Source organism: Myxine glutinosa, chromosome 6, assembly GCF_964187855.1.
Source record: "Myxine glutinosa chromosome 6, kmMyxGlut1.1, whole genome shotgun sequence".
NCBI classification, from domain to species: domain Eukaryota; kingdom Metazoa; phylum Chordata; class Myxini; order Myxiniformes; family Myxinidae; genus Myxine; species Myxine glutinosa.
The window spans coordinates 116,114,478-116,139,153 of record NC_136266.1 but is presented as its reverse complement, the minus strand read 5'-3'; the positions used below and the strand labels follow the sequence as shown (position 1 = coordinate 116,139,153).

General features: G+C 46.0%; 1 long non-coding RNA gene across 1 annotated transcript in view; it reads left to right on the top strand.

Moving 5' to 3' along the window:
* Positions 1–24,676, top strand: part of LOC144892650 (uncharacterized) — a 189,161-nt gene that overhangs the window by 37,256 nt on the left and 127,229 nt on the right. The gene's annotated exons all lie outside the window — the stretch shown is intronic.

Genomic DNA, 24,676 nt, shown 5'->3' with positions numbered 1-24,676 from the left:
ATTTGCCATCACCAATTCATCATCAATCCTCATAAGGAGGGAGAGATGGAACACAAAGCACAATTTCACACCCACGTCATGATGCGTCTCACAATCCAAACATCTGCACCAAAAAATAATAAAAACATGGCATGGTGTGGAATTACGTCACCTCAGGTGAGTGGATGTAGATGGTGCGAGGAGACTTCAATCCTAACTATCCTCTAAATGACTTTAATACACTTTACACTACCCGGGGTCTTTCCCTGCCAAACCATTGGCAATCTTACTCTAAGTGGTTTTAAGAACCAAATTCCCATTGACCAAACTGTGGTGCTTCATCAATTTGGGGTCTCACTCCCCCGATTCAACTCCCTGTGCCCTTGCACAATTTCAGGACTGGGTCGTGTGGCTCTCCCAGCAGGTCTACCCACCTGCACACCTCCACCACTGCAGTTGCCTCCGAGCTTACCTGCTCCTTACCCTACCTATCTAACTGGCGCTTACCCCATTTGGTGCCCTCTCTGGCACTGGGCTACCCGGGTCCGTCCTCCGGATCCTCGGGCCCCATCCACAACCCTACCGGCTCCCAGAGCCCACCTGGCCGACATCCTCACAGTGGTGGAGTGCCCATTCAACTACACACACTAACAGGCCACACGCCCAGCCATTTCCACGACACTAATGCACCCATCAAAACACCATTCTTCCACTATGCACCACAGATGCCAATATCCAACCACAATTTACCTGTACCCTCTACCTAACGCTTAAACTACCCTCCCCGGGTATTCGTGATGGGGGTCCACTTTTCCCCCATTCACACCTTCGCAACATCCACTCCACTCCACAGTTTCCACCATACTCACTCCACAACCATCCATTCCATACTCCATATATTCCACTCAACCATTCACCTGTAGTTGCACACCTGTGCAATCACTCCTACTGGTGCTTCCTGCACCCTCCATCCTCCCTGGACCATTCGGTCAACACAACACACATCACCATCACTCACTCATACACTGCTCCATACACCTGTTCAGTTGCACACCTGTGCAATCACAATTGTTCCTCACTCACTGCTCCACACACTTCCATGCTCAATACGACTCTCATCTCTCCCAAGCATTGCCCCCGCAATTCCTCATTTCACCGATATCATTACTCACTCACACGGCATCATCTAATCTACCTGGTTTCCTGCTAAAACTCGCGCTTCCCCGTCGCCCCTTACATTATTGCGCTCCCTCGTCATTATAATCCAACTACCCTCTCTATGTCCCCACTACCTATCGAAAGTCGCTACTTAAACTTACCGTTACCTATGGTCATCTTCTCTAGATCCCAATCATTATCCTAACCCTCCCGGGCTAGTTTTCACTGCCATAAACCCCATAGCTATTGCTCCTTTGCCCCCGCTGTGAGGGATGGCAGAGTTTCCATCCCACCACATCGGGCATCTCCCACTATAAATTTGGCTCATCCAATTGCAACCAATCAAAAATTTCCAATCACTGCCAATCATTCTACCAATCATCAATCTGCCAATCAAATTTTCCTCTCTCAATTTCGGGTCAAAACATGATCATCATCACAGTCCGCTATATCTGAGCCTCGGTGCGTCATGACATCATTAAAACTCGGCTTCGCAAAGCCGAGCAATGCATTCGGGTGGTTTGGTCGCCTGCAGGTTGGGTCCGTCCGGCATTCACGATTCTGGGGAGGAGGCATGCTCGGGCCGAGGTTCCACGGCCCATCGCGGCGCGGAACCTTGCGGTCTCCGGCCCGACGACCGAGGCTCGCCCGGTCGGAACCCCGTCCCCGCCAGGGGGCGAAGGTCCGACCTGGCTCCCCTCCCCCTGAATCGCGCCGATCGCCGCTCTGACGCGGCTCCGACCGTTCAGTGCGGGGCCCGAGCCGAATCGTGTGTGACGCTCCGAAGCGGGGCGAAGCAGCATCGATCCGCACGAAGCTTCGCATCCAACAAAGCGCGATCCGCGCGAAGCTTCGCATCCAACAAAGCGCGCCGCGCACCGAGCGCCCGCGTCGGCTATCCGTCACCCTAACCGCTGCCCGGTTCAACGTCGATGCTTCACTCACATATGCGACCCGTTTCACACTCACAAAACCTGGCGTCTCGGCGCCTCCAGTGCATCCCACACACTCCGTCCATTCCACCACCACACTCCCTGTTACACACCACACCTCTCACGCACCCTCTTGCGCACACTCGCCGTTCGCACACTTCCTTAACACACCTCGCGCATCGTCTTGCGCACTCTCCCCACTCAGTACATACCCCGTACCACTCACCATGGGCGTGCACTCTTGCATCCACCCACTAACGCGCTCCAATGGGCTCTCCCACACTCATGCCACAACCAACTCAGGTGTGCTTTCTCGCACACTCTCGCCGTCCATTCCAAACGTGCATCCTCGCACCCGCTCCTCCACCAGCTCACTCTCCGGGTCACTCTCACCCTCGCACGTACACTCCGTATCGCTCTCACTCCCTGTGTCACACCCCGTACACCCCGACGTGCATTCCCGCTCACACTCGGTTTCACTCCCACACTTTATAACACACCCACTCGCCGACGCACACCTTTTCCTCACACGCATGCCATTTCCACTCACACGGGACCCTTCACCAACGCCCAGATGCTTTCTCGATCCCAAGCGCGCGAAAATTATTTTGTCGTCAAACATCCTCCTGCAAAATCTCCCCGCACAATACACAGCACGACTCACCTGGGGGATTCTCTTCTCCACACGCACCTGCAAATCTTTATAAGGATTAGCAAGTACGGCATCAGGATGTGAACTTAGACTTTGTGCACAATCCATTCCTTCCTCCTGCCGCGAGTGCTTTTCTAAGTCCCCGGTCTCTCCAATTTCAATTCCCAGCACTTTTTCTTTATTCACCTCGATGACCGTTGGCTTTAATAAAATTCCCTCTTCTACCTCAACGGGCGCCGGCTGCCCCATACCCCGGGTCGTGATCTCTACACCCATCATTTTAATCGCGCTTTGCTCCGCTTCGCTCAACCAGCGCTTCTCGACCCGCTTTACCTCATTGCGTACCCTTGGGACCTTTTCGCCCGATCTGCGGTCAATGTCTTCCTGTATTCTTTTCGCCATGGCGTTTATTTGCTCCACAAATCCATCCGGGTTGTACCTTGCTTCTTGACTCATTTTTTTCATGTCTATCCCCCCGGGTAGCCATCATTGCATCCAATCCCTTACTGTCCCCCTTCCTAGATGCACTGAAATGCATCATAAAAAGGCCCCAGTCCATTGGCACTGCGGGTCCGGCTATCGCCGTCACGTACGGGAGGTCGCCATTTCGTGTGCCTGTAACCCCCACGACCGCACCTTCTTTACTCTCCTCTTCCACTATTCCCACTTCTTCCCTGGGGTCCTGGGTCGACTCTACCCCCCCTTCTAACTCTACCCCCACCGGCACCCAATCGCCTTGAGCATCCATGGCACGATTTTAAATTTAGATGTTATAACAATCTCGGCCGCTCCAAATTTTGACCAATTGTTTTTTTTTTTTAGATGTTTAAAAATTTGGTTCGGGCCTCGAATCTCACTCCCAGACACCAATTGTTACGGATCTCTACGTCGGCCTTTCCCCCTTAAGAAGGGGGGATTAATCCCCTTGTCCGCGCCTGACCGACGTGAGTCCTGGGGGTCCCAACGCTCCTTCCGGTCGGGAGCAGCCAGGGTATTTGGTCTAGCAAAAAGTCCCAAGGACATGAGTGCCACTCCTGACCATGAAGCAAGGGAGGGACTCCCGCTCGAACCCCGGTTTTAGATGGTCTAGTTGCCGAGCGGTTTTTAGCAACCCGAAGTTCGAGTCATTAGCATTCACTAACCCGATCCTGAACGTTGGCCAATTCGTGCAACAGGTATTCAATTTGTAAAAGACGAAGACGAAGGATGTGAAGAAGAAGGAGACAAAAGGTATGAAGGACAAATATAATTTATTACTAATATTTACACAATTAAAAGAAACCAAGGAGGAGGAAGGATAATAAAATAAAAACAGAAGAAGAAGAAGCGGACACAGTGCACCTTAGCTTACCTATAAACAGTCTTACTTAACCCAGGACAGAACAAACAAAAGACAGACTCACACGAATGGGGAATGAAGGGTGGATTGGCTGGAGGGATCAGAAGGTTCAGGTGGTCCACAGAGCTGGAAGGATGCGGTGGTGGGTGTGATCCCGGCTCGAGTTGAGCAGCCGCCGACTCTCCCAAATCGTCTCCGCACGGCGACGTGGCTTCTTGGCCGCAACTGCCGTCACCGCCGTCGATGCTCCAAGCTGCGGTGGTTAAACCTGCCGTTGGTTCAAAGCTGCGGTTTGTTCAAAAGCTGCTGGTTCGTTCAAAAGCTGCGGTGGACTCTTTTGTGCATCTCTCTCCCTCAATCTCCTGCTTTTTGCCGCCGTGGGGACGTCGCGTGCTTTTCCAGGACTCCTCTGTATCTCATCTGAGGTGGGGGCGTCTCCCGCGGGTTATATAAGCCCCACCCTTGGACCTTCGCGAACCTCCCAGATCGTTCTCTCTCCGCCCTCTCAAGCCAAACCCCTTCATGCTGGATTGGTTGAGCGGGGCCGACTCACTCCTCCTTCCTATTACGAGGTGGAGACACGCCTTTCTTCTCCGAGCTGGCCGCGTGCTCAATGGAGTTTTGGGATGAAGAAAACCGCCCAAATGCAGTTGGCAATTGAGGAAAGGGGGATGTGAAAGGAATCTACTCTATTTGAATTCGGTGCAATGGAGTGTTAAATTAATGGAAGACAAGGCCTTAACCTCCATAGAATAAGGAGATAACTGTATAGAAGGATATATGATTGGCTACGTGTGGTGTATGAAATAACTACGGGAACGACCTTTTGACCTTTATACACAACAACTGGAGGAAGGAGGGTGACATTTTACTATTCATTACACAATAAAAAAACACAATTCTCATATCCACAACAATATTAATTCATATAAGCATTATGGAACTATCGAGCAACAAATCGCAAATAAACAACCAAGAAGAATGTCAATGATTAAAACGTTACAGAGAGGCATTTTCACAGTAGGTTAATAACGTCCCAAGTGGTTCACAACCCACAGAATGAGCGAATACTCAAAAGAAAATACAAACAGATAAAAATGGCGGTTTGCACACTCGCATGCAAAATGGCAGACAGAGAAAAAGGCACTTCCGCCCCAGGCCCGAGTTGGTGTTGTTTGCCGAATCTCAACCGCGGAAGTTGTTGTTGAGCCTCAACAATGGACAATGCATTACAATACAATAGGTATGAACACTTTGCTTGTATATTTTTGCATGCGGGTTTTTAGACGAGGGTGGGCAGTTTTCTTGTATGGTACAGTAAGTGGAGTCAGGTCCGACAATGCTTCCCCAACCCCTTCTAGGTACAGACTCGGAAGTCAAGAAGAAAGGTGGGGTGGTGTTGTGGAAATGACTTCTAGGGGTTAACACTGCTTAGTATAGTTTATTCATTTCGGTAGTAAATGTCTTAGAGTAAGCGTGAGGTAATTAATCGTGATATTATATATGCGTCGCTTAGGTCTGGATAGAAGATGTCCACCCTCTCCAGTGTAAGTGTCTAAAACTATCAACCCTGTGAGACCTTTATTTTATGTTCTACCATTTGGAATCGGTTGTAAATGTCTATTTTTACCATCTTGGTATGCCACCAGCCCGTAGTTTAGGAGGGAAAGTCACACTCCAGGAGGCCCAAGGAAAGGGGAAGGCTGTCCCGCAGTGACAAGTTGGAGAGGGAAGGGAGGGAGGGGTACATCAAATGGACCATCAGGCCAATGGTGAGTGAGAGGGAACGGGAGCGGTACATCATGGCGTAAAGTGGGCGCCAGAGATTTTAAAAGTGCATGCCACTGGGGGAATTAGGAGATGCCTCCAGCACCCTATTATATCTAAAACTTTACATTAGTTATTCGTGCCTTCTTGTCATCCTTTATGAAGCCCTTATAAACAGTACGATTCCTGTTTGGAATAATTTTCCATCTTGTTTGACTGCCAGATAAGAAATAAGTCGTGAAAAGTCCATGATAAAAAACTCCGATGCCTAAGAGACACTCTTCAAGGAAGACGTGGAATATGTGTGAGCAAAAGAACAATTCTGGTGAGCACAAGTATGGTAAAATAATTCAAGTGATCAAATAGAATCCACAACCAGGTGGAGGTAAGTGATCGTAAGTGATCCACAACAGGTAAGTAAGTGATCAGTGACTACAGGTAAGTGATCCACAACCAATCACCATCACCAGGTAAGTGATGTCCCGGGAAAAGTGATACTTCGCTGGGTATGACCGTATAACTCCGATTCGACGGGAACTGAAGGTCTATAATTGAGCTCCTTGCAATCCTTTTCCATCCCCTTCCCACCGTCATTTCCGTTTCCAGTGACGTAATTTCCCGTCGATGAAGATTGGCCGAAAAATACAACAAATCACCTTTTTTTCCTTCAGACACCAGGTCAAAGAGTAGAAAAAGAATCTATAAAGTTAAACGATGATTGGTGGGTAAAAACTGTAAAAAAAACAAAAAAAAAAACACGGCTCATGGTAAAACAGTCACATGATTATTGCAATGGTGTTGCAGGTGGAAGGTGACACTAAAATATATTATTCTATCAAGTGGTCGAACTTCCTCCAATTTGTGCTCAAGGTATTCCCAATTCCCAATTCAGATACTCGTTATGTTCTCCTGTATCCTGGAGCCAAGTGTGAGAGTAATATGGACCAGCTATGCAATTAGGTAAATGCACACACACCTTGACAATGTGAGTCATCCTTCATTATGATTTATTCCGAGGTGAGTGGTTTGTTTCGACTGAGTAAGGGATGAGATAATACGACACCTCATGAAAGATTCATAAACGATATGATTAGACAAGAGAATGATGAGAAAATAATTATTTTTAGAAAAGACGAAGCGATTGGGTTGACAGAATGGCCTAGAGGGACGCGCACTCGCTCCTTGAGGTGTCTAGCCAAGGTTCGAATCCCGACCCAGCTATAAATTTTCATCGTGCTGTTTCATTGGCTAAACTGGGCATCTAAATACCTGCTGTAGCCAAAAATACCTTCTTGTCTACTGTGGGACCATATATAGAAAGGTGTGGTTCTTTCTAAATCATGTCCAATCAATTGCATTGGCCACAGGTGGACTCCAATCAAGTTGTAGAGTGCATCTCAAAGATGATCAAAGGAAATTGGATGCACCTGAGCTCAATTTGGAGTGTCATAGCAAAAGGGGTTGAATACTTATTGACTTCAAGGCATTTCGGCCTCACAGTGTCCTTCGCGAAGAGTAGGCGAGCTATCGCCCTGCATCATGGCCAAATTCCAAATTGCTGGCATAATTACTTTGTGAAGCGTCAGGCCTGTCCAGATAGTTTGGAAAAAACTTAGGCCAGAAAACTTTCCCCGACCTATATAAGTGCTCTACCTCTGTACCACCCTGTCGGATTTATCCAGGGTTCCATCACACAACCATGGGATATTTAACATCCACCAGCGACCAATGCCAGCAGATGGGGTCCTGAGCTTCACACCCATCTGAGTAACGACCCACTCATTGATCAAACTCCCTGCTTGTCAAACTCCATTCCAACAATATTTATAGTTTGTCAGGAGTCGATTCCACGCAAGACGACAGAGGGTCGTGCTATCCTGTTGGACCAACATCAGAGCTGAAATCAGGTTTGTTTCTTCTTCCTGCCCACACCATTCCTCTGCCTTCCCTCTTTCTACAGGAATGAAGTACAAATCCTCCCCACACCCACTGACCGACAATCCTCCACCATAAATGGGATAATTTGGAGCATGGCGCTCTGCTTTTCCTGGTTTGTTTTAGATTACGTGTGTCTGGGACATTAGAAGGTGCACATCCGTTATACGACTGACCATGTCTGTTAAACCATGCAGTATAAGACCTAGTAAAATAACCCAGAGTTTATAAATATTATATAAAAATAATTTTCTGCACATTATGTTGTGTACATTTCAAGGGTGCTTGGACATTATCCAAGAAAGCTGTATAAAATCGGAAGAATTTTTGTTCCGACATTAAGAAAACAAGTAAATGTTGTTAAGAGATAAAGTCTACAACATTTTTCTGTCTGCCCAACAATTTTATAGCTACCCCTCGTATGCAATGTTAATGCGTCATCCTGGATGGAACTCTATGGGATCACCGTGACTGGTAAGAGACCACCAAATAATCTTATTGAGCAGAAGTGGTCGACCCATCTTACTATAATTCACCAAATGTCCGTCCGTCTGTCTGTCTGTCCGTCTGTTCCCAGGTACCACAAAAACGGCTGAACCGATCCCAACGAAATTTTGGGTGGGTAATCCTGGGACCCCCTGGAGTAAAATAGGCTATATTATTTTTCCAATTTTTTCCCCATTTTTCCAGTTTCTAATTTTTCCAATTTTCCAGTTTTTCCAAACATGATGGAATAATATTTACCGATTTGAATAGTGATGTGGCTTTTATTGAAATTCTACAAATACTGTTTAGATTTTGATGATTTGCGTGTCATATGATTTAACGGATGTTTATATAAATCGTTTAAAATAAAAAAGCCTTCAATTTCTGATATTTTGCCTTTTCATTTGGGCCTCCCAATTGAAGCCCCGCCCTTAGGGCGGGTACTCGTTGCTAGTACAGGTAATTTGAAATTTGATCAGAGTACAGACCAATACAAACCTATTTCCACCTCCTATATGTGCAACCCATTTACCATATACAGTAATCTTACAATTCTTAAATGAGTGTTGTCATCCCTTTCCACATGGGTGACCTTCATGCTTGACGTCCTTGCACAGCTGTCACAGAAGAACAGACATCTCGGGAGGGGGATAAGGGTAGGTGAGGGGAGGAAGGGAGTGGGTTAAGGCCATTGGAGCAGAATTAGGGGAATTATGTCTTCTGGATTTCCACCCAGAGTGGATCTTCAGCTGGACATTCCATGCCCTTCAAAGCTAGGCCGCAAAGGTCAGCTATATAGCATTGTCGACAGCAGAAGATAAAGTGGATAGCAAAGAGAATGTGGCTCCTGCACATCACAAGCAAATTCACAAAATCCTATTTATCAACTTAGTCTGAATAATTCCATATGCCCTCCGAATTGTACAGATGCAGCTGTGATTTTACCTAATCCCCATCCATATTGATTGATTGAGTAATTATATAAATATATAAAACAAATAATCAAATGTAGCAGTCTTAAAACACCAATATGCTGAATGTGACGTTAAACTGTCATTTAAACTGGCACCGTGGGAAGGAACCTGACAGCGGACAGTATACAGCGCCTTCAGAAAGTATTGACACCCCTTGACGTTTTCACATTTTGTTTCGTTCCAGCCTGAATTTAAAATGGAATAAATTGAGATTTTTTTTTTGGCACTGATCTACACAAAATGCGCCATAATAGAAAAGTGGAATTTATTTTTGGAAAATTTTACAATATAATTAAAAATGAAATACATAAATATTTAATTTACATAAATATTCAACCCCCTAAGTCAATATTTCATAGAAGCACCTTTAGCAGTGATTACAGCTTCGAGTCTTCTTGGGTATGTCTATATCAGCTTTGCCCAACTGGATTTGGGAAGTTTCTCCCATTCTTCCTTGCAGATTTGCTCAAGCTTTGTCAAGTTGGATGGGGAACATCAGTGAACAGCAATCTTCAAGTCTTTCCACAGATTCTCAATGGGATTCAAGTCTGGGCTTTGGCTGGGCCACTCAAGGACTTTCATGTTCTTGTTATGAAGCCATTCCAGTGTTGCTTCTTGGAACGTAAATCTTCACTGCAGTCAAAGGTCTTCTGCACTCTGAAGCAGGTTCTCCTCAAGGATTTGCCTGTATTTGTCTCCATTCATTGTTCCCTCTATCCTTGCAAGTCTCCCAGTCCCTTCCACTGAAAAGCTTCCCCATAGCATGATGCTGCCACCACCAAGATTCAGGGTAGGGATGGTGTTAGATGGGTGATGAGCTGTGCTCGGTTTCCGCCAGACGTAGCGCTTTGCATTCAGGCCAAAGAGTTAAATTTTCATCTCATCAGATGACATAATCTTTTTCCTCATGCTCTCAGAGTCTTTCAGGTGCCTTTCTGCAAACCCAGATGTGCTGTCATGTGCCTTTTTCTCAGGAATGGCTTCCGTCTGGCCACTCTCCCATAAAGCCTAGATTTGTGAAGTCCTGCAGAGATTGTTGTCCTTCCAGCATGTTCTCCCATCTCAACCAAGGACCTCTGTAGTTCTGTCAAAGTGGTCATTGGGTCTTAGTCACCTCTCTGACCAAGGTCGTTCTTGCCCGGTCACTCAGATTGGTCGGACGGCCAGCTCTAGTAAGGGTCTGGGTAGTTCTATGCTCTTTCCATTTCCTAATGATGGAGTTCACTGCTCTTGGGAACTTCCGACACTCTAGAAATTGTTTTATACCCTTCCCCAGATCTATGCCGCCTCACAATTTTATCTCGGAGTTCTATCGACAGTTCCATGGACTTCATGGTAGAGTTTCTGCTCTGACATGCACTGTCAACTATGGAGCCTTATATAGAAAGGTGTTTTTTTCTAAATAATTTCCAATCAATTGAATTGGCCACAGGTGGACTCCAATCAAGTTGTAGAGCATCTCAAGAGTGATCAAAGGAAATTGGATGCACCTGAGCTCAATTTGGAGTGTTATAGCAAAGGGGTTGAATACTTGTTGACTCAAGACATTTTGGCTTTTCATTTTTACTTATTTTGTCATGAAATATCTTTTTTTTTAAAGGTTCCACTTTGACATTATGGGGTATTATATGTTGATCAGTGACAAAAAAAAAATCAAAATTTAGTCCATTTTTAATTCAGGCTGTTACACAACAAAATGTGAGAAAAGTTCTCACAAAGTTTGTGAGAAAAGGGTGGCCAGCTCTTTCTGAAGGAAGAATACAGTACTTTCTGAAGGCACTGTATGTCCAGCTGGATCTAAGGTGTGCTGGTTGCTCTTCGTATCCAAAGAAGGCCATTTATCTGAAATATGCGAACTAACTGGTTAATTTGTATATGGTGCAGAAGCTGCTGCCCAGACAGACACCACATTGTAAGATACCAGGCAGTAAAATCTGTGGTCAAGGAACTTCCAAATATAGCAGGCCACTTGCTACCCACAGTCTATGCAAGAAATTGAAATTTAGCCAGCGAGTTGGCGATAACTCGTCTATCCTTTAATGCCCCCTGACTGATGCTAGCAGATGGGACACCCGGCTTTAACGTCCTTCCATTCGATGGTGCACACATTAATGCCTTGCCCTGCATGCAAAACACCAGAATGACAGCTTATACCTGCGTCGGGATTCGATCTGAGGTTAAATAGTTGGGAGGGGTGTGGCACCAACTCACCTCTCCTGCCTTCCCAGGACCTCGTATGATTAGTTGCTGTTGTCCTACCAACACATATGAAGAGGTTATAGGTATTCCAAAGTTAACCTGGCCTTTTTGTTCTTCATAATCTACTATAACGGCACACGGTGGATCACATAGTAGCCCCGCCAGGTTTAACACTTTACGTTTTGTATCCCACTGATAGGACGGTTCTGGATCCGAACCTCAACCAAAATCCAATCGGCTTGTTCTTGTCACCTATCCAACTCATGCACCTCGTGTTTGTCATAAGTTGTCCATAACCTTTTGAAATATCATGCTTCATCTCGTTTTGGCCTCATCTCTCAAAGGTGAAGAATCACTTTTAAAATTCTCAGAACCAGATCCGGATTCGGATCTTCACCAAAATCGAATCAGTTCTTCCTTGTCACACAAAAAACTTGTCCACCAAATTTCATTTGAATCCACCCACACCTTTTGGAGATGTCCTGTTCACAGACAGACGGACAGACGGGTGAAAATATGCGCTAACCCCCGTCCACCTTTGATGGCAGAGGTAACTATAGAGAGTTCGTAGAACACAATACCCCGTGCAATGCTCAAGTATATATAGTACTTCAATTTTCATAAAACAATGATTTTAAAGATCGTTTAAAAATTGCAGATGTTTTGCACGATTGAAGTGGTATTGAACTTATACACCACCCTTATTCACCACCCGATGCACGGGTGTTGAATACATGTCAAACATATAACGTCAAAGTACTGCAAAACTGGAGGTTCTTGAAAGTGATAAGAAGGCAGTTTGTATTAAACAGTGATCAAATATATAACTCAATTAAAAAAAAATAGATTGTCAAAAGTCGTATAAATAATATTTATTTCCGGAATCCACCTTCGTTTTACCGCCGTTGAAACAGTGCCTGTTAAACCCCCCTAATCTAACACCTTCCATTGGTTATTTGTACATGTTGTTTGTGTCCTTTATGACGTCCTACGAAGTAGTAAGTTTTCTGTTTGGAATGATTTTCAATTTTGTTTGACTGCTAATTGCAGGCAGACAGAGTAAACAATTGTACATTGCTCCATTCCTATGGCATCTCCAGGCGCTGCATAACGTCATTGCCGGGCACCGAAGGGGGCTCGGTAATGACGCACGCTGAAAGGGAGTACTCAGTTTTCACTCTGGTTGTTTGTTTGTTGTACACCGCACCTTTCCTATGCCATCTCTAGGCGCTGCATAACGTCATTGCCGGGCACCGAAGGAGGCTCGGCAATGACGCACGCTGAAAGGGAGTACTCAGTTTTCACTCTGATTGTTACTTGCAAAGTCGAAGATTTTTCAAGTATATTGGTCGGTTGCGTTTGTGGTTCTGTCTGTCTGTTTGTTTGTTTGTTTGTCACTGGCCTACAGGTCACAATTCGAAACCGATCATCACGAAACTTCACCAAGTTGTATAGGTCATCCCAATTGAGAAGCCTATTGATTTTGAGGTCAAAGGTCAAAGGTTATCTGGAGGTCAAATTTCTAAAATCGCCATTTTAAATCCGATTGACTTTGAAAATTGAAAAGCACTTGTATATTGAGTCACTAATTTGGGAAATGAACTATTTTTGAGGTTAAAATGTCAAAGGTCAACTCAAGGTCAAATTTTAAAAATCATCAATTTTCATCTAAAAAGCCATCAATTCTCAACCGATTGATTTGAAAATTGAACAGAATTTGCATATCAAGTCACTAAATTGGGAAACATACAATTTTTGAGGTCAAAGGTGAAAGGTCAACTCCAGGTCAAACTTCCAAAATCATCACTTTTCATCTGAAAAACCGTCAATTTTCATCCGATTGGCTTGAAAATTGAACAGCATTTGCACATTGTGTCACTAAATAGGAAAACCAACTATTTTTTGAGATCAAAAGGTCAAAGGTCAATTCAAGGTCAAACTTCCAAAATCATCAATTTTCATCTGAAAACCCATCAATTTTCATCCGATTGACTTTAAAATAGAACAGCATTTGCGTATTGCCTCACTGAATTGGGAAACCAACTATTTTTGAGTTCAAAAGGTCAAAGGTCAACTCAAGGTCAAACTTCTAAAATCATTTTTCATCTGAAAAATCATCACTTTTCATCCTGTTGACCCGAGCTTTGATCAAGATCGAAAATTATAATCTTTCATGAAATAGACAATTTGATGTATCAATGGAAAATTTTGGGAGGCGGATTTTGCAAGAACGTATCATGCTCCGCATGACGTCTTCTTGTTTGTTTGTTTGCTTTCTTGTTTTCTTGTTTTCTTTCTTCTTTGTTACTTGCAAAATCGAAGATTTTTCAAGTATATTGGTCGGTTGTGTTCATGGTTCTGTCCGTCTGTTTGTCTGTTTGTCTGTTTGTTTGTCGCTGGCTTACAGGTCACAATTCGAAAGTGATCGTCACGAAACTTCACCAAGTTGTATAGGTCGTCCCAATAAAGAAGCCTATTGTTTTGGGCGTCAAAAGGTTAACATAGGCCAAAGGTCACCAGCTTTGCCAAATTTCTAAAATCCTCAATTTTCATCCGATTGACTTGGAATTTGAAGAGGACTTGCATATCTGGTCACTGAATTCAACCACCAAGTATATTTGAGGTCAACATAGGCCAAAAGGCCAAGTTTCTAAAATCCTCAATTTTCATCCGATTGACTTGAAATTTGAAGAGAACTTGCATATCTGGTCACTGAATTCAACCACCAAGTATTTTTGAGGTCAACCTTGGCCAAAAGGTCAACATAGGCCAAATTTCTAAAATCCTCAATTTTTATCCAATTGACTTGAAATTTGAAGATGACTTGCATATCTGGTCACTGAATTCAACCACAAATTATATTTTAGGTGAACACAGGCCAAAATGTCAACATAGGCCGACTTTCTAAAAGCACCAATTTTCATTTGATTGACTTGCAATTCTAAGAGGATTTACATATATGGTCACTGAATTCGGCCACCAACTATTTTTGAGGTCAACTTGCATATTGAAGAGGACTTGCATATCTGGTCACTGAATTCAACCACCAAGCATATTTGAGGTCAACATAGGCCAAAAGGCCAAGTTTCTAAAATCCTCAATTTTCATCCGATTGACTTGAAATTTGAAGAGAACTTGCATATCTGGTCACTGAATTCAACCACCAAGTATTTTTGAGGTCAACCTAGGCCAAAAGGTCAACATAGGCCAAATTTCTAAAATCCTCAATTTTTATCCAATTGACTTGAAATTTGAAGATGACTTGCATATCTGGTCACTGAATTCAACCACAAATTATATTTTAGGTGAACATAGGCCAAAATGTCAACATAGGCCGACTTTCTAAAATCACCAATTTTCATTTGATTGACTTGCAATTCTAAGAGGATTTACATATATGGTCACTGAATTCAGCCACCAACTATTTTTGAGGTCAACAAGGGCCAAAAGGTCAATATAGGCCAAGTTTTTAAAATCCTCAATTTTCATCTGATTGACTTGAAAATTGAACAGTATTTGCACATTGAGTTACTAAATAGGGAAACTAAATATTTTTGAGGTCAAAAGGTCAATGGTCAACTCAAGGTCAAACTTCTAAAATCATTTTTCATCTGAAAAATCATCACTTTTCTTCCTGTTGACCCGAGCTTTGATCAAGATTGTCAATTTTACTCTTGATGAAATGGACAATTTGCTGTATCAATGGAATTTTTTTTCTTGGGGGTGGGGGGTGGATTTTGCAAGTATCGTGCTTTGCATGACGTCTTCTTGTTTGTTTGTTTGTCTGGGTGATATCTCAGCCATCCTTTGAGCTAAGAAACTGAAATTTGGGCACAATAGTGAGCAAGTACTTTGTCAAAAACAGTATTTTTTGTTTTTTGATTAATCAATTAATTGATTAGTTACTGAATTATTTATCGATTAATTCGGTACTTCTATATTTCCTTTCTCTTCTGGGCAATATCTCAGGCACCTTTTGAGTTAGGAAGCTGATATTTGGACATGCCAATGACCAAGTGATTTGGCTGTAAAGCCCCCCTTCCCCAAGTTTTTGATGAATTGATTAATCAATCAATCGATTAATTATTTAATTATTCGATTAATGACAATTTTTTTTTTGTTACAGATTCGGATGAAATGGTAGTGGTTTAGGTATTCTATTAGCCAATTGATTAATTATTTAATTATTTTACGATTATTATATATTTATTCTCAGTATTAATCATTTATTTATTTATTTTCTTTCTCATCTGGCCAATATCTCAGGCACCTTTTGAGCTGGAAAGCTGATATTTGGACACGATAGTGACCAAACGATGTGGCTATAAAGGATATTTTTGCTTTACTGATTAATCAATTAATCGATTAATTATTTATTGATGAATTAATTAATTATTTAAATTTTTTATTTATGACTTATTTAATTAAATTTCTAAAAGTTACATCTTCAGATGAAGCACTAGTGGTTTAGTTATGCTATTAGCCAATTGATTGAGAAAATATTTTATGAAAAGCTTTTATTGATTTTAATTATGCAATTAATCAATCAATTATTGCACACCTTTCCCTCCCAATACAGTCTCTATGAGCTGCATGGCGGTATTGCCGGGCACCAGAGGCGTCCCGGCAATGCCGCGCTGGAGGATATTTAATTATTTGGCATGGGGGCGGTGTACTTTGAATGTATCTGCACTTGTTACAATTTGTTTTACTCGACAGGTTTGTTTCACGATTCGCGTTCAAAATATAACAATCCATTTAAATCTTTGAGACGTTTAGGTGGCCATGATTTCAGCACATGGTTTGACATCTTCATCTTTTGGAAACCTGATGCCACCAAGATGCCCTAAAGAGATAAAGACCACAAAGTGACAAATCAGGTGAAATTTTTGGGGTAGTGGGGAACAAGAATGTCGCCCCTCCATACTGATTCACTTTGACACATGGTCTGAAATTATGGACAGATCAGGAGTCATCACTTCCAACAATCTTCTTCAAGAATAAACTCCCTACTCTGGACTCTGGTTATGTCCAAGTTCTGATGAAACGGCCACACAAGTTGTCTGTGGATGAAATGTGAGCTCCTTTGGTACCCGCCTTGCACTCACCAGTGCAAACAAAAGACTTTTCACATTTTCAACACTGACACACAATTTCTCCACAATTTCATGGAGAGTAATCCAAAGATTCTCCAAAATTAGGTGTTCAACATATTTGACGTTTCCTCGAATGACAGCAGTTGGTCACCTCTATGAGGATGTTCAAGATTGTTCACGACTTAACAGGCATTCAAAACTGCACTATTTTAACACATGGCCACATGAAAGATTTGCATTACCGTGATGTCCAGATTCCTGTGAATTTCTGCTTGTTTGATGTTCTCCTTCACAAGGAACTTTAAAAAAACCGCTGGTCTCTGTTCTACAAAGAGCCAACCGTTGAGCTGAGAGGTTATCATGATTATAGCAACAATTGCCATGCCCGAATGGCCCAGGGAACTGATCAACTGACCATACATGGGCCGCAAGGGCCGTGTGTACGAGTAAGCACATCAAAGCTGAGCTTTGGGCATGCAGCAACATGTGTGTATATATATATATATATATATATATATATACAGTCACGTGAAAAAGTAAGTACACCCCATGTAAAGTTTTGACTTTTTCAACATATTTCAACATACAGCTATTTGATCTTCATTTCAGCAATATTGATAGATAAAGGTGATATAATATAACAAATATCATGAAACATTTACATTTTGTAGTCCATTGTATAATTTAAATAAACATAAATGCAAATTTCGCATGTGGAAAAAGTAAGTACACCCCATGAAATGTTTTTCTCTTTTTAACATATGTGGACATATCAATATTTGATCTTCATTTAAACAGTATCTATAGATAAAGGTGATCTAATTGAACAAAAAACAATGACAAATTGACTTTGCAATAATTTATTCAACAAAAAATTGTTCCACAGCATTCAAAATTGCATGCACAGCTCGTTCCAAATCCCCCCACAACATCTCGATGGGATTTAGATCCGGGCTTTGACTTGGCCATTCCAGACCCCTCCATTTCTTTCTTTTCAGCCATTCCTTGGTGATTTACTGGTATGTTTAGGGTCAATGTCATGTTGCAAGGTCCACCTTCGGTTGAGCTTCAACTTTCCGACAGATGGCCTCACATTATCCTCAAGCACCCTCTGGTACAATGAAGAATTCATCGTGGATTCCATGATGGTGAGCTGCCCAGGCCCTGATGCAGCAAAGCTGCCCCAAACCATCATATTTCCACCACCATGCTTTACAGTTGGTATCAGGTTCTTGGGGTCAAATGCTGTCTTTGGTTTTCGCCAAACATGTCTTCTGGTACTGTGGCCAAATAGCTCTACCTTTGACTCATCTGTCCAGAGCACATTGTTCCAGAAGTGCTGGTCTTTGCCGAAGTGTTCATTGGCAAACTTGAGTGTTGCCCTGATGTTCTTTCTGGACAGCAAAGTTTCCTCCTAGCACACCTCCCATGTAGATCAAATTTGTGCAGCCTCTCTCTAATGGTAGACTCGTGCACTTTGACATCAACAGTGGCAAGAGCTACCTGTAGGTCCCGTGATGACATTCTGGGGTTCTTAGAGACTTCTTTCAGCATCTTGCGGTCTGCTCTCGGGCTGAACTTGCTGGGGCGGCCTGGCCTGAACAAGTTGGCAGTTGTTTGGAATCTTCTCCACTTGTAGATGATCTTCCGGACAGTCGAATAATTGATTTCAAATTGTTTGGAGATCTTTTTAAATCCATTCCAAGACTCGTAGGCATCTATAACCTTCTTTCTGAAGGCCTCAGAGAGCTATTTTGATCTAGGCATGGTGACGCCGCACACTTCAACAACAAAGAGCAAACCAAACTAAATGTCTGAGGTTTAAATGAGACAGGTTCCTCCAAGATCCTCTCTAATGATGTTCTAATCATTTGCACCTGAGCTGTTGCACCTGATTCTAATTTTAGGTATTTGAAGTAGTGATAAATGTAGGGGTGTACTTACTTTTTCCACATGCGAAATTTGCATTTATGTTTATTTAAATTATATAATGGACTACAAAATGTAAATGTTTCATGATATTTGTTATATTATATCACATTTATTTATCAATATTGTTGAAATGAAGATCAAATAGCTGTATGTTGAAATATGTTGAAAAAGTCAAAACTTTACGTGGGGTGTACTTACTTTTTCACGTGACTGTGTGTGTGTGTGTATATATATATATATATATATATATATATATATATATATATATATATATATATATATATATATATATATATATATGTACATACACACACACACACACACACACACACACACACACACGTCTTTCAATCCTGACAAATCTCACACTCTTACGATGTCTCTCCGAAAAGACCGACTGGACAACCCTCCCATCCACTTTCTGAATAATCCTCTCCAATAAGTTCTGTCACTCAAGCTTTTGGGTCTCACTATCTGCCATGATCTTTCCTGGGAAAACCACATTTCAAATCTGGCCTCCAAAGCCAGTCGCAGACTGGGCATCCTCCGTCGTGCGAAGTCCTTCCTTGGCACACCTGAGCTCCTCACCACATACAAAGCTTTCATCCGCAGCTCAATGGAATACTGCTCTCCCCTCTGGGCTGGTGCTCCTGCCTCACACCTAGCTCGTCTTCACGCTGTTGAAACCAAAGCATTCAGAATCATTGGAATCTCCTGCAATGAAGCTAACTCCAAGGGCCTTTCACTCACTCACCGCATTGAGGTTGGTGGTCTTTCCGTCTTCTACCGACTCCTCTCTGGCCTTGCCCCCCCAGCTCTCTCTGGGCTCTGTCCCCCAAATATTCCTACAGGTCGCACAAGATCTGCCTGCAACCCTCTTATGGTTAAACTGCCAAAATCAAGACTCTCTGCTCACCTTCACTCCTTCATTCCTCTTTTCTCCCCCCTCTGGAACAAACTCCCTCACTCTCTTCAATCCCACTCCACCCTTCAGGTCTTTAAAACAGCTGTTCACCACCATATCTTATCTTCCCCCATCCAAAACCTTAATCTTTTCTACCCCCGCTAATTTCACCCCAAATCCGCTTTTTTGAAATACCAACTTCTGTCCTGGAAGTCCTTGGTGTCCTTGTGTTTTATACTTCCCCCCCCCCCCCCTTCCCACGCCTCCCCCCCCAAGCCCTCTCCCTCCCACACATCTCCCTGCTCTCAAATGTTATGTTTGTGTGCTTCCCCTTCTCTCCCCATCTTGTCTTCCGCTCCCTCTTTTTGTATATTTTGTTTGACTGGTTGATTTGTTTGTGAAATAAATGTTAGCTCTTTCACGAGCCTCGATTCAGTATCCAAAAAAACAAAAACAAACAAAAAAACAGTGCTAAATTGCTCGTCGCAATGTTGCATGCAAAAACATTTTAGAAGTTTTTATAGCAAAAACAACATTTTTGATTTTGTTGAATGAATCTGCTGCGACTGCGAACCGAATATTTTGAGGATGGCAAATGCAGGAAGCAACAACATATCGTTGGCCATGTGTGAAAATTGGACCACACTGGTATACTCCAACTCTTTACAAAGTTTCATCTTGAGCTTTATTTATTTATTATCATGCCAAATGGAGTTGTGCTGGGAACTGTCGTCGTTGCAAAACACATGGAAAGGACTCCTCAGTGGGCTGCATTGCAATGCTGGGAATTAGTACCGTTTTGTGTGATCTTGCAATTGTTGCCTGTAGTAGTCGTTTGTTGATGACTGGCAATCCTTTTGTATTTTAAGACTATTCAGCCTTGACAATTCAGGCTAAAACCAAAATTACGTACAAAGACCTTCATTTATCATATAAATTGCTCATTCCTTTATTTGGGCGGTGTATTTGCCAGACTACTGTCTCGATCGCTCCCGAAAATATAAAATAACCCAGCTTATGCACACGAAGCAACACATGCCTACTGCTTATGTGCTGTGCATATGTAATACTTCATGGTTATATACACAGTGGTCTGCAAAAGTATTCACCGCCCTCCAAAATTTTCACATTTTGATTCCACCTGAGCTTCTTTCATGAAGATTTCAAATCAAACTTAATATATAGAGTCTTCACAAACTACTCCAAAGTGGTAAAGCTAAAATATGCAGATTAAATGTGAACAAGTTAAATTAACAGAGAAAATCAGATGATTCTCAGTTATATAAGTATTCAAACGCTTTGCCTAATTAACACTAAATTACTTCAGGAGCAAACTATTTATTTGAAACCGTTAAAAAATAATTGTAATAGGTTTCACCTGTATGTAATCAGTGGTTTATATTAAAAATTAAGCTTCCCCACTTATCTAAGGAGTTTTAAGGTACAACTCACTTGGTCAACCAACAAGGCAAACATGAAGACCAAGGAGCTTTCCAAAGAAGTCAGACATAAAGTGGTAGAGAAGCACTGTTTAAGAGAGGGTTAGAAGAAGATTTCAAAGTTACTCATTATCCCTTTGAGTATGGTGAAATAAATCATTAAGAAGTGGAAGATGTATCATACCACCCAGACTCTACTCAGATCAGGTTGCCCATCCAAAATCAGCAGCCGGGCAAGCAGGAAACATGTTCGGGATGTCAATGTAAATCCAACAATGACTTTGGAAGATCTGGAAAGCTCTTTGTCTGAGATGGGGGGGGTGGGGGGGGGCAGTGATCACACCCCTAGACATGCACAAACAAGCACACGCACAATGAAAAGATCCTGGAAGCTGAAGAACGCTGAAATTGTACAAATGATTAAATGGAACGGGAATGATAAAGAAGAACCTTATGGAGATCTTAAAAACCATCCCAGGGAATATCACAACAAATGAACTAGAATTGGAAGCTGTCCGAGGCTCGGTGACGATCCTCAAAAGGGCCCTCGAAACAAACCTTTGCGAATCAGAAAACTTCACAAACTGGTCCATGAATCATGATCCCTTACTGAAACGAAGGTGGATACTTCAAGACCCAGGGAGACTCTGTTCCACCTTCTGAGACCGCATATGGAGATAACAACCAACGACACACACACACACACACACACACACACACACACACACACACACACACACACACACACACACACACACACACACACACACCACTCAGTGAATTGTTGAAATTGTGATAATAATTATAGTAAAGCGCGGCGTTACGCGCGCTGCTTGCGAGCAAGGAGGAAGCGGACAAGCGGTAACTTATAAGCGTCTTTATTTCAGGAGCTCACTGTAACACTGGCGCGCCCGGTGTATATCATGAGGCCACGCCTACCCCTCGGGCGTGGCCACCGCCCACTTGGTGCGCGGAATGATGTCACCACGCCAGTGGGCTTTTGTGTCCGCCACACGCGCCCCCCCAGAATTCCCGCGCACCTGGAGGGCCAGTTTGCGGGGCAGACGAATGACCCGGCCGAAGCGCCCCCTGGCGATCGGGGGCGTCCGGGGTGCAGGGATGCCAGGTGGGATGCCCCTGGCTGCCCCTGGGATGGGTGCAGGACCGGGGGGCGGCGTGACGGTGGGGCTGGGCGGTGTCGGGGTCCGCCCGCAGGGGGGCGGCCCCGACGTGGGGGTCGGGCCACTGGCGGTGGATGGTCCACGTCGAGGTGGGCCGGCTTGAGGCGGTCTACCGAAACGCAGTCAGGAGTACCGCCGATGTCCAGGGTGAAGTGCTTCGCCCCGGTCTCCAGCACGCGGAAAGGCCCGTCGTACGGGGGCCGCAGTGGTGTCCGGTGGGCATCGTGGCGGACGAAGACGTACTCCGCCGTGCGAAGCTCCGGGGCGACGTGCGTCGGTGGGTGCCCGTGGCATGCCGTTGGCACCGGGGCGAACCTCTGGGCGGTCTCTTGCAGAGCGGAGCACTGCTGTGCCGTGGACCATGGTGCCGTGGAGTCGGGGGGGAACTCGCCCGGCACCCGCAGCGGTTGCCCGAAGACCAACTCCGCCGCGGATGCGCGCAGGTCCTCCTTGGGCGCCGTCCGGAGGCCCAGCAGGACCCAGGGGAGCCTGTCGACCCAGCCGCCGTCGCGGAGGGTGGCCCGGAGCACGGCCTTCAATGAGCGGTGAAATCGCTCACACAGGCCGTTAGCCTGGGGGTGGTAGGCCGTGGTTCAGTGCAGCCGGACCCCGAGCCCCTGCGCGACCGCCCCCCAGAGCTCCGAGGTGAACTGGGGGCCGCGGTCGGACGAGATGTCTGAGGGGGCGCCGAACCGGGCGACCCAGGTGGCGATGAAAGCCTGCGCGACATCGGCCGCCGTTGTCGACGCCAAGGGCACGGCCTCCGGCCACTGGGTGGTGCGGTCCACCATGGTGAGGACGTAGGTGAAACCCCGCGAGGGGGGCAGAGGTCCCACCAGGTCCACGTGGACGTGGTCAAACCGGCGTTCCGGCACCGTGAACGGGGCCAACGGGGCCTGGGTGTGCCGGTGCACCTTGGCGCGCTGGCACGCGAGGCACGTCCTGGCCCAGCCGCGGACGGCCTTCCGGAGGCCATGCCAGACGAACTTGTCGGCGATCAGCCTTTGGGAGGCCCTCGCGCCCGGGTGGGACAGGCCGTGGATGGCGTCAAACACCTGGCGCTGCCAGCCCGCGGGCACGATGGGGCGAGGACGCCCGAGGGAGACGTCGCACAAGAGGGCCGCGCCCGCGCCGTCGAACGCCACCTCGGTGACGCGGAGGCCCGTGACGGCGGTCCGCAAGGCCTGGACGTCGGGGTCAGCGGCCTGGTCCGCTGCCATCCGGGCATAGTCGATGCTGAGGTGGACTGCGTGGGCGACGGCCCGGGAAAGGCAATCCGCCACCGGGTTGTCCTTCCCCGCGACGTGCTTGATGTCCATCGTGTACTCGGACACGGCCGAGAGGTGACGCTGCTGCCGGGCCGACCACGGCTCGGTGACCTTGCCCATCGCGAAGATCAGCGGCTTGTGGTCGACGAAGGCAGTGAACGCACGGCCCTCGAGCAGATGGCGGAAGTGCCTGACCGCCAAGTGAAGCCCGAGCAACTCGCGGTCGAAGGTACTGTAACGGCGTTCGGGCGGGCGAAGCTGCCAGCTAAAGAACGCCAGCGGTTGCCAAGCTCCACGCACCCATTGCTCGTGCACCGCGCCCACCGCGTAGTCCGAGGCATCGGTGGTGAGGGCGATTGGTGCATCGGGCGCTGGGTGCGCGAGCATGGTGGCGTTAGCCAAGGCGAGCTTCGCGCCCGTGAATGCCGTGTCCATCTGCTCGGTCCAGGTAACGTCGCCTTTGCCCGGCTTACCTCGGAGAGCTTCGTGCAGGGGGCGCAGGAGCTGGGCGATACGGGGCAGGAACCGATGGTAAAAGTTCACCATGCCTCGGAACTCCTGCAGCCCTCTGATCGTGCGGGGGCGCGGAAACCCCTTCACCGCCTCCACCTTGGCCGGCAGGGGGACGGCTCCGTGCCTGGTGACACGGTGCCCCAGAAAATCGATTATGGTGGCGCCGAACCGGCACTTTGCGGGGTTCACAATCAGGCCATGCTGGCCCAGGCGTTCGAAGAGCGTGCGGGGGTGGCGTAGGTGCTCTTCGCGTGACGCGCTGGCGACGAGGATATCGTCCAGGTAGACATAGACAAAATCCAAGTCACGCAGGACGCTGTCCATCAGTCGCTGGAACGCCTGAGCCGCATTCTTCAGACCGAAGGGCATGCGCAGGAACTCGAAGAGTCCGAATGGCGTGATGACCGCCGTCTTCGGGACGTCCTCCGGCCTGACGGGGACCTGATGGTAGCCGCGTATGAGGTCCACCTTCGAGAAGGACATGCCTGCCAAACGGGCGGAAAAGTCCTGAATGTGGGGGACAGGGTAGCGGTCGGGAGTCGTGGCGTCATTGAGACGGCGATAGTCCCTGCACGGTCACCATCCCCTGCCGGGCTTCGGCACGATGTGCAGCGGCGACGCCCAAGCGCTCTCTGAGCGCCGAACGATGCCGAGTCGCTCCAGGGTAGCGAACACCGCTTTTGCCACCGCCAGCTTCGTCGGCTCGAGGCGGCATGCCCGGGCGTAGACCGGTGGCCCGACGTTGGGGATGTGATGGGCCACCCCGTGCTTGACGGCCCCCGCCGAGAAGGTGGGCCGCGTGAGGGCCGGGAAGCCGGCGAGGAGGCGGGTGAATGCGTCTGCTGCCGGAAGCGTACAGACCAACGTGGCCGGAACCGAACCGTTCGGCAAGCCGCTTGGCAAGCCGCTCGTTGAGCTGGGC